Below are 8,948 nucleotides of genomic sequence, written 5' to 3' on the forward strand. Positions count from 1 at the left end.
AAGGCTGCCAAGTTTTATCATCTCATTAATATTATTATTCTTATGACCACAAATTTTTAATAACTATTGCTATTCAAGATACACAGATAGGTATAAAAACTAAAATTATTTTCCATCACAGTTTCTTTTTTTTAACTGTAAATTGCTGTGTTTATTTATTTATTTGTTATTTTTACCTGTTTTATTTTTTTTTATTTTAATTGGAAGCTAATTAGTTTACAATTTTGTGGCTGTTTTCGCCATACATTGACATGAATCAGTCATGGGTGTACATGTGTCCCCCTGTCCCAACCCTCCCCCAACCACCTTCCTGCCCATCCCATCCCTCTGGGTTGTCCCAGTGCACCAGCTTTGAATGCCCTGTTTCATGCATCAAACTTGGTCTGGTCATCTATTTCACATATGGTAATACATATGTTTCAATGTTATTCTCTCAAATAATCCCACCCTTGCCTTCTCCTACAAGTCCAAAAGTCTGTTTTATATATCTGTGTCTCTTTTGCTGTCTCACATATAGGGTCATAATTATCATCCTTCTAAATTCCATATACATGCATCAATATACTGTATTGGTGTTTTTTGTTTTACTTTTCTTTTTTAATTAATTAATTTATTTTAATTGGAGGCTAACTACTATACAATATTGTAGTGGTTTTTGCCATACATTCACATGAATCAACCATGGATGTATATGTGTTCCCCATCCTGAGCCCCCCTCCCACCTCCCTCCCCATCCCATCCCTCAGGGTCATCCCAGTGCACCATTCCTGAGCACCCTGTCACAGGCATCGAATCTGGACTGGCAATCTGTTTCACATATGATAATACACATGCTTCAATGCTATTCTTTCAAATCATCCCACCCTCACCTTCTCCCACAGAGTCCAAAAGTCTGTTCTTTGCATCTGTGTCTCTTTTGCTATCTCGAATATAGTGTCATTGTTATCATCATTCTAAATTCCATATATATGCATTAATATACTGTATTGGCATTTTTCTGACTTACTTCACTCTGTATAATAGGCCCCAGTTTCATCCACCTCATTAGAACTGATTCAAATACATTCTTTTTAAAGCTGTGTAATAGTCCATTGTGTATATGTACCACAGCTTTTGTCTGTACCACAGCTTTTGTCTGCTGATGGACATCTAGGTTGCTTCCATGTCCTAGCGACTGCAAACAGTGCTGCAATGAACATTGGGGTACAAGTGTCTCATTCAATTCTGGTTTCCTCAGTGACTATGCCCAGGAGTAGGATTGCTGGGTCGTATGGCAGTTCTATTTCCAGGTTTTTAAGGAATCTCCAAACTGTTCTCCATAGTGATTGTACTAGTTTGCATTCCCACCAACAGTGTAAGAGGGTTCCCTTTTCTCCACACCCTCTCCAGCATTTATTATTTGTAGGCTTTTTGAAGGCAACCATTCTGATTGGTGTGAGACGGTACCTTATTGTGGTTTTGATTTGCATTTCTCTGATAGTGAGTGATGTTGCACATCTTTTCATGTGTTTGTTGCCATCTGGATGCCTTCCTTGGAGAAATGTCTGTTTAGTTCTTTGGCCCATTTTTTGATTGGGCCATTTATTTTTCTGGTATTGAGCTGCATGAGCTGCTTGTATATTTTTGAGATTCTTTGTCAGTTGCTTCGTTTGCTATTATTTTCTCCCATTCTGAAGGCTGACTTTTCATCTTGCTTATAGTTTCCTTTGTTGTGAAAAATCTTTTAAGTTTAATCAGGTCCCATTTGTCTATTTTTGTTTTTATTTCTATTACTCTGGGAAGTGGTAGAGGATCTTGCTGTGATTTATGTCAGAGTGTTCTGCCTATGTTTTCCTCTGGGGGTTTTCTAGTTTCTGGTCTTACATTTAGATCTTTAATCCATTTTGAGTTTATTTTTGTTTATGGTGTTAGAAAGTGTTCTAGTTTCATTCTTTTACAGGTGGTTGACCTTTCCCAGCACCACTTGTTAAAAAGATTGTTTTTTCTTCATTGTATATTCTTGCCTCCTTTGTCAAAGATAAGGTGTCCATAGGTGCATGGATTTATCTCTGGGCTTTCTATTTTGTTTCACTGATCTATATTTCTGTTTTTGTTCCAGTGCCATACTGCCTTGATGACTGTAACTTTGTAGTATAGCCTGAAGTCAGGCAGGTTGATTCCTCCAGTTCCATTCTTCTTTCTCAAGATTGCTTTGGCTATTCGTGGTTTTTTTGTGTTTCCATACAAATTGTGAAATTATCTGTTTTAGTTCTGTGCAAAATACTGTTGGTAGCTTGACGGGGAATGCACTGAATCTGTAGATTGCTTTGGGAGGTATACTCATTTTACCTATATTGATTCTTCCAATTCATGAACATGGTATATTTCTCCATCTATTTGTGTCATCTTTGATTTCTTTCATCAATGTTTTATAGTTTTCTATATATAGGTCTTCTATTTCTTTAGGTAAATTTATTCCTAAGTATTTTATTTTTTTCATTACAATGGTGAATGGGATTATTTCCTTAATTTCTCTGTTTTTTCATTGTTAGTGTATAGGAATGCAAAGGATTTCTGTGTATTAATTTTATATCTTGAAACTTTACTACATTCATTAATTAGCTCTATTAATTTTCTGGTGGTTTCTTTAGGGTTTTCTATGTAGAGGATCATGTCATCTTCAAACTTCAAGAAGAGTTTTACTTCTTCTTTTCCAATCTGGATTCCTTTTATTTCTTTTTCTTCTCTGATTGCTGTGGCTAAAACTTCCAAAACTATGTTGAATAGTATGGTAAGAGTGGCCTGTTTGCTGTTTGCTGTGGGTTTATCATATATGGCTTTTATTGTGTTGAGGTATATTCCTTCTATGCCTGCTTTCTGGAGAGTTTTTGTTATAAACGGGTGTTGAATTTTATCAAAGGCTTTCTCTGCATCTATTGAGATAATCATAAACCAACTTTTCTATTTACTAGCTGTGTGCTTTGTGGCAAATTAATTTCTGTGGTTCAATTGCCTGTAAAATGGGAATAATGATAATACCAATGTAAAGTCTACAGTGAGAAAACACAAAAATGCCAGCACACAGTTCCAACTCAACAGCATTAGCTATTAAGACCATTTCATAATCTTCTGTACAACAGAGATATACATTATCTCCTCAGTTGTCTTAACTTGTGAAATGATATTATTATCCTTGTGTACTAATTACCAGAAACAGACTTTCAGCAAGTATAAATTATTTGCACTAGGTCACTCAGTCAGTAAGAGGGAGTATACAATTTAAATCTAGGTCTCTAAATACTCTTTGCACTCTAACCCAATGCAAATAATTATAATACTTTTAGATGGGATAAATATAGACCTGATTTTCTGCCTAGAAATCAAAGTTAATAGGCTCAACCTAAAATATTTTAAAAATCTGACTTTTTATGAATTATCCATGTCCAAGAGTCTAATCACACCATCTTTACCTCACATTTTCCCTAGAAATCTCATTTAATTTTTATGAAAGCTCTTTGAGTTAGGTGCAATTGATATTATTTTACAGATTAGATAACATAGTTTTATAAGGGATTATCTATGATCAGATAGCAGGCAATGATGGAGTAAGGATATGCATGTTTCCAAAGCTAACATTCTTTCCAATCCACAGTGATGCTTCAAGAGAGAAGATGATAACTTATATACAGAGAATGGTGTAACAGAAGGCTATCAAGGTGGGATGGGCTTCCCAGGTGGCTCTAGTGGTAAAAACCTGCCTGCCAATGCAGGAGACATAAGAGATGTGGGTTCTATCCCTGGGTCGGGAAGATGCCCTGGAGGAGGTAATGGAAACCCACTCCAGTATTCTCACCTGCAGAATCCCATGGACAGAGGAACCTGGTGGGCTGCAGTTAACAGAGTCACATAAAGTCAGACACGACTGAAGCGACAGACAGCATATCAAGGTGGGAAACCAGCAGAGAGTCTACAATGTGAACACTCGGTTTGGCAATAAGCCAGAAAGCCAGAGTTTTAAGAGATTAATTTCCTTGTACAACAGAAACCCAGACAAAATAGTAAAGCAATTATGCTCCAATTAAAAAAACCAAAGTAGCACTCATACAGAAACGAGTTCTTAATAAGTCAGCAGACTTTTGAATGTGATAGAGATTCCTGAGACTCCTCCTTGCCTAAAGCCAAAACTGTCCCTAGAAACTTGGAAAAAACTTTTAAGAGTTGTAGATAATGGTTGTGGGAGTGTAGAGAGGCAAACTGTTCTATCAGAGCATCAGCACATCATTTGTGGCCTCACAGCTTCTTCCAATTTGTTATTCCAATTGTTTTATTATCCTGATTCCCCAGGGATTGGGGAAGTAGCCTGTAATATACCCAGCACTACATCAAGTGGTACTAAGGAGACATACATAGAATAAAAACATAAGACATTCATAGAATAAAATAGAACCTCTGTTCCAAGGAATGTTTAAATCCAGTGTGAGAAAAAGACCACACACATGAAATGATCAGACATGAAAAATATAGTTAAGGTACAAAAGCTTATAGAACAGATTATAAGCCTCTGGGGAACCAGATCAACAACCAACCAGATTGTTCTATAACTGCTGGACATGTTGAAAGGTTTTAAACAAATGATTGAGAAAATCATATTAATATTTCAAATAATTAAAACCAAATTTAATTAAAAAGTTATGCAGTTTGTTTTAAAGTTGAGTTCAAATATCATGATGACATTTTTGGCTTTGATGTGAACTGCCATTTTAAAACAGAAGAGGAACATAAACCTTTGAAATAAAATTCAATATTTCTCATTATTATTACTATAAAGGTTTTCTGTTCCCTTATTTTCTTTGCAGTCATGAAGGTATGCTAAGCTGCTTCAGTCCTGTCCAACTCTTTGTGACCTCATGGACTGTAGCCTGCCAGGCTCCTCTGTCCATGGGATTCTCCAGGCAAGAATACTGGAGTGGGTTGCCTTGCCCTCCTCCAGGAGATCTTCCTGATCCAGGGATCAAACCTGCATCTCATGTCTCTTGCATTGGCAGGCAGGATTTAAAGATGATGCTATTAATTAGTTTTCAAAACACTTTTATACATTAACTTCATGCTTTTTTACTAAAACCCTGAACTTGGGTAAGATACCCAACCTTGAGAGTCCTTTGGGCTGCAAGGAGATCCAACCAGTCCATCCTAAAGGAAATCAGGCCTGAATATTCATTGGAAAGACTGATGCTGAAGCTGAAACTTCAATACTTTGGCCAACTGATGTGTAGAACTGACTCATTTGAAAAGACCCTGATGCTGGGAAAGATTGAAGGCAGGAGGAGAAGGGGACAACAAAGGATGAGATGGTTGGATGGCATCACTGGCTTAATGGACATGAGTGTTGGTGATGGACAGGGAAGCCTGGCGTGCAGCAGTCCATGGGGTGGCAGAGTCAGACATGACTGAGGACTGAACTGACTGACCCAACCGCTCAGGCTTAGGTTGCCTACCATACTCTGAACAAAGGGGTTAACAATAAAAGACAGACATTACTGTAGATATTAACTATGTCATACAGAATAAAGTTCTCATCTCTCACATGGTAAGTAATTAGTAAACAGTAAATGTGTCTGGCCTTAAATCTGAATTCTCAGTACTCCATTATTGGAGCTGAGGTTTTAGTTGGCTCAGTCTCCTGACTTCTTTTCCAGAACCTCTTTCTTTATAGTACACTTGTCTGACAATCATATACCAAGAAAGAACTGCTCTTCAAACAACTGCTCAGCATAAGTCGGAATGCCCCAGTGCAAATGTAAAGAGGGAACAGGCAAAAAATGCTTAAAAAGTCTTTTCTGATTTTCAGTCTCAAGTGGGATACTAAATTATTTTATTTTGCATTTATTTGATTCCTAAGATAGTTGGTCATTTTTTCAAAAAATTTATTACTCACTTGTACTTCCTATTTGGATAATTACTGGGGTTAGCTTTTTAGTTATGAAGGAAGCACCATAATTTAATAACAGTACTAAACAGAAGTGCTTCAAGGAATGTCATAAGAATAGATTCATGAAAGATGCTTGGGATTTGAACATGCATAGAAGACAGTGGAAAATAGTTTTATTTTTCCTTTCCTGTTCTTTGTTTTCATCATATCTGACGTGCATAGTTTCCTTATTTCCACTTCTCTTTTTTTCCACAGGTAACCAGCCTGTCTTCTATTTGTAGGCTAACATTTTTTGGACTTTATTAAGATGCATTGTAATTGAAGTCTCCTTAATTGCTGCCTAATTGGTTCCTTCCTCCCCTTGGTGTATTTTTCATGCATTATTAAATTCCAACTGGCTTTCCGGAACTCATTTCACATTCCTTCCAGACAGCTCTTCCAGAGTGAAGCTGTGTGTCTCTTCATCCCTCGGTCACCCAGGAAAGAGCACTGGGGGAATTGAGAGGATCCTTGGAAACTGCATGCTTCCTGCAACAGTATCTAGCATCCCAGTCCTTCACTGCCATTCACAAGTACCCTAGCCGGTAGCAACTCAGTCAGTCAGTTTCTTAAAGCAGGTGCTATTATTCCCATTCATCAAAAGAGGCATCTAAGGATCAGGGAGGTTAAATATCTTTCCCAGAGTCGAAAAGCTGTTTGGGGATTCACACCTAAGTCTCCAACGTCCTGTGCTCATCCCACCATCACTAGCTGCTTGTGTACAAAACCAAGTGGCAAGCCTATACACAATTAACCTCGTTAGCTCTTCTACATATTGCTCATATGATTTTTCTTTTCTATCTATGAAGTCTTTCAACAGGGAAAATGGATCACAGAAAGATTAATTCATCTGAAGTCAGAAGGTCTGATTTTTTTAGTCTAACCAGCTGCAAAAGCCACTAAACACAGCTGATCTTCAGTTCCCCCATCTGTAAAGCTAATTCTTAAGATTTATTATGTCTCCAATATGTGTGAGTTACATTTACAAAAACGGTATTGCTAAGAAGTAAGAGGTCATCAGGCTATATGAGTTATAAGGCTCAGTGCTAATCTGGGTTTTATTAATCTCCATGTATCTTAAAATGGAGTGCCAGCAGACTCTCTAAAGACTTAATGCCTGAAGCTTTTCAGCCGGAACCGCCATCTTTCAGTAACTCGCCCAAAGGACCAACACAAAGGGAAAGAGGAGGGGCACCGGCTACATGTTCTCCAGGCCTTTTAGAAAACATGGAGTTGTTCCTTTGGCCGCATACATGCGAATCTACAGGAAGGGTGATATTGTGGATATCAAGGGAATGGGTACTCTTCACAAAGGAATGCCCCACAAACGCTATGACGGCAAAACTGGGACAGTCCACACTGTTACCCAGCATGCTATTGGCTTCGCTGTAAACAAACAAGTTAAGGGCAAGATTCTTGCCAAGAGAATTAATGTGCCTAACGAGCGTATTAAGCACTCTAAGAGCTGAGATAGCTTCCTGAAATGTGTGAAGGAAAATGAACAGAAAAAGAAGGAAGCCGAAGAGAAAGGAACTTGGGTTCAGCTGAAGCGCCAGCCTGCTCCACCCAGAGAAGCACATTTCGTGAGGACCAATGGAAAGGAACCGGAACTTTGGCGCCCATTCCCTATGAATTCATGGTCTGATGGGTGTAAAAATAAAGACCTGGACCGCATAAGTATTTCTCTTTATTGAGTAGAGGTGTTGTGTCCAAATTCAGTGGGTGATGTCTTTTCAAATTTAGTGTTTTTTCTTCCTGAAAGATGTAAGATAGTTTGTTGTGCAGTATGCTCCATTTTTTAATAAACTGCCAGATATTATTTATTTAAAAAAAAGACTTAATGCCTGAAATACTTTCTGAAAAAAATGGTAGAATTAATAAACTAATAAGAATCTCAAGCCAGCCAATAAACAACAATCAAGATCCATTCTGGAGCTCTGGGGAATTTCAAATTCTAAGGCCACTTATTGTTTATTGTACTCATATATATAGGCGCTTGCCAGGTGGCCCAATGGTAAAGAATGCATTCCAGTGCAGGAGACACAGTTCAATGCTGGGGAAGATCCCCTGGAGAAAGAAACGGCAACCCACTCCAGTATTCTTGCCTGAGAAATCCCAAGGACAGAAGAGCCTGGCAGGCTACAGACCATGGAGTCACAAAAGAGTTTCACATGACTTAGTGACTAAACAACAAGAATTCATATATACATTAGTATATATTACATGAATAAGTCCAAAATGCCATTAAACTCTTGTACTTTAGAATTCTAAAACTACATCAAAACAAATCTCAATCTATTAGTAATTCTTAGTTTTGCCAAGTCATGAATTTAAATTGCACATATGCTCACCCAACTGTGAGAGCAAGTTACTTAGGTAGCATGTTTAACCCCACCCTCATCTAAAATCAACTTTTTTTGCATATGTAAATAAGAGCTTCTTTATAAGGAAAACCATATTCTAAGCTGGTATTGAAAACTTTACAGCTATCTAAGAATATATCTGGTGCTATTGTAGAGTTCCATTTATTGAGTAAATTTTACCACTGCCTTTCCCATGATATGGAATAGAAAAGAAATAGGAAGCTATACCAAGACTAACAAATATGGAGGATCCATACAGATATGCTACAAAATTTCTTATTAGGGAGGTTAGTGGTAGTGACGGTAAGAATAACAGCTATCCCCTCAGAGGAAAGAAAAATATATTAGAGGTTCGAATGTAAATATGCCTCTTAGTATTGAAATTTATTCAATTATCTACCACCTTCCATGCTCTCCATGTCTCTTGTTGATAAGATCCTCTCTCTCTCTCTCTCTCTCTCTCTCTCTCTCTCTCTCTCTCTCCATTCTCCATTTATTTCTCTAAATACCATTTTTCCACTGTTTAAAAAAATGTTCTGAATTCATCCTTCTTTACAGGCATTACACCTATTTCACCCTTAACTTCCTAGTTAACCTTCTGGCTCCAGCTAATCTGAGAACTTAAACTTTGTGTTCTC

At 37.6% G+C, this 8,948-nt stretch overlaps 1 pseudogene; it reads left to right on the forward strand.

Annotated features, from left to right (window-relative positions):
- Positions 1–7,101: 7,101 nt before the first annotated feature.
- Positions 7,102–7,592, forward strand: LOC133068499 (large ribosomal subunit protein eL21-like; annotated as a pseudogene).
- The last annotated feature ends 1,356 nt before the right edge of the window (positions 7,593–8,948 follow it).

The sequence above is a fragment of the Dama dama genome, chromosome 2 (assembly GCF_033118175.1).
Source record: "Dama dama isolate Ldn47 chromosome 2, ASM3311817v1, whole genome shotgun sequence".
Classification (NCBI taxonomy): Eukaryota; Metazoa; Chordata; class Mammalia; order Artiodactyla; family Cervidae; genus Dama; species Dama dama.